The sequence below is a fragment of the Octopus bimaculoides genome, unplaced genomic scaffold (assembly GCF_001194135.2).
Source record: "Octopus bimaculoides isolate UCB-OBI-ISO-001 unplaced genomic scaffold, ASM119413v2 Scaffold_40451, whole genome shotgun sequence".
NCBI classification, from domain to species: Eukaryota; Metazoa; Mollusca; class Cephalopoda; order Octopoda; family Octopodidae; genus Octopus; species Octopus bimaculoides.
Genome location: NW_026299678.1, coordinates 13,116 through 15,615, shown reverse-complemented (window position 1 = coordinate 15,615; position 2,500 = coordinate 13,116). Strand labels below are relative to the sequence as shown.

General features: G+C 43.7%; 1 protein-coding gene across 2 annotated transcripts in view; it reads left to right on the top strand.

Moving 5' to 3' along the window:
* The window catches only part of LOC106874315 (IQ motif and SEC7 domain-containing protein 1), a 41,368-nt gene that overhangs the window by 31,915 nt on the left and 6,953 nt on the right, over positions 1-2,500 (top strand). The gene's annotated exons all lie outside the window — the stretch shown is intronic.

Sequence of the window (2,500 nt, the reverse complement as noted above, 5' to 3'; positions counted from 1 at the left end):
TAAAGGCTCAGGGTCCTTCCATCCAGTCCTCTCATAACAAAGTATCTGAACATAATACAATCAGCCATAAACAAGTATTCTAATACATGTATAAGGTACTATGCATGTATAGTACCCTAAGTTGTACTATGCTGATGTGTGATTTTAAGCTGCGTCTGATTGTGGGGTCTTTAGTTTGGGAGTTCCAGGGTTTTTGAGGAATATAGAACCACAGCTGTACCCAAGTCCGTCCTGACTGGGAACAGTAACAGCTGTCAAGAGTCCCAGCTATGAATGATGAGAGTATTAGGGCTGGCCTATATATGCATATATCGAGATCGAACTAAATTTGTAGACTGGCACCCATGCCAACGTCTCTTCATTGAACACGAAACTCGGCTTGCGAAGACCTGTTGGGGCAAGCGGAATCGTGATGGCACCTATACCAGTAGATCACTAAGAGCACCATCCAAGCGTGATCGTTGCCAGAGCACCAGCTGTCTGGCTTTCATGCCGGTGGCATGTAAATAGCACCATTTGAGCATGATCGTTACCAACGTCGCCTTCCTGGCACTTGAAAAGACATTCGAGCGAGATCGTTGCCAGTACTGCTGGACTGGCTCCTGTGCAGGTGGCACGTAATGTACACCATTTCGAGCATGGTCGTTGCCAGTGCCGCCTAACTGGCCCTCGTGCCGGTGGCACGTAAAAGCACCCACTACACTCTCGGAGTGGTAGGCGTTAGGAAGGGCATCCAGCTGTAGAAACTTTGCCAGACCAGATTGGAGCCTGGTGTCATCTGGTTTCACCAGTCGTCAGTCAAATCGTCCAACCCATGCTAGCATGGAAAGTGGACGTTAAACGATGATGATGATACCAGCTCCAAGAATGCATTTAATATGCAGATTGGTATATCCAATAACTTAGCACCACTGTATGCAGTGAATCAATTAGATGGGTTCTGATGAAGGGGCAAAGACCCCCAAAATGTGACAGATACACTCATTATCCATTTTTGTTTTCGATCTCATTGTATATATTTGTGTCTGTGATTGTCTCCCCCCCCCCCACCATCGCTTGACAACTGATGCTGGTGTGTTTACGTCCCCATAACTTAGCAGTTCGGGAAAAGGCATGATAGAATAAGTACTAGGCTTACAAAGAATAAGTCCTGGGGTCGATTTGTTTGACTGTAGGCGGTGCTCCAGCATGACCACAGTCAAATGACTGAAACAAGTAAAAGAAGAATAAAAGAATACGCATGATGGGCTTCTTTCGGTTTCCATCTACCAAAATCCATTCACAAGACTCTGGTTGGCATGGAGATATAGTAGAAGACACTTGTCCAAGGGGACTGAACCTGGAACCATGTGGTTTGGAAGCGAGCTTCTTACCACACGGCCACATTTGCGCTTATATTTAAATACATGTATCTGTGTGTGTGTGTGTGTGTGTAAATACCCTGTGTGTATGAGTGTGGCAATGGTAATTAAAAAGCTGCTTGATTGGTTGGCTTACTAATTGGTTAACGAAGGGGTTAATTGCTTGATTAGTTTAATTCCTTGATCAGTTGTTAATTAGACTGCATTACTTGATTGATTTAATAAAATCAGTTTGATGACCGATTGATTGGTCATCAATAAGATAACCTATTGGTATTTTTGAAAACAAATTTTTTTTTTCGTTTGTTTTTGTTAGTTTTTGCCTCTGATGATGATTTTTGTTTGTTTATTTTCTTTTGTTCTGTTTTGGGTTTTTTTTCTTTTTGCTTGTCCCTGGAGAATGGCATGGTTGGACTGGAACTGACCAAGATTTTGGGTGGGGTTTTTTGGCTATCTTGTGAATTTTCTGATGGTCAGTTCTGGGTGGGTCGGTTGCATGATTGGGTTGGGCTTTTGTTACATAACACTACTGTACACACACACACACAAATAAAAACAAAGCCTTGTGTGTACATAGATACACTCAACATGATTGTGTGTGTATATCGTTTAATGAATCAGGAGTACATGAACTACTTCGAGTTTTATGCTTGGAAAGTGCTGTGTTCAGATAGGCTTTTGAAGCATTTTGTGCACAATGCCTCTCTCTCTCTCTCTCATATACACATTCATACTCATATGTGTATTATTATTATCATTATCATTATTTTGCTGTTGCAGTCACTCCGTCGCTTACAACGACAAGGGTTCCACTTGATCCGATCAACGGAACAGCCTGCTTGTGACATTAACGTGCAAGTGGCTGAGCACTCCACAGACACGTGTACCCTTAACGTAGTTCTCGGGGATATTCAGCGTGACACAGTGTGACAAGGCTGACCCTTTGAATTACAGGCACAACAGAAACAGGAAGTAAGAGTGAGAGAAAGTTGTGGTGGAAGAGTACAGCAGGGTTCGCCACCAACCCCTGCCGGAGCCTCGTGGAGCTTTAGCTGTATTCGCTCAATAAACACTCACAACGCCCGGTCTGGGAATCGAAACCGCGATCCTATGACCGCGAGTCCGCTGCCCTAACCACT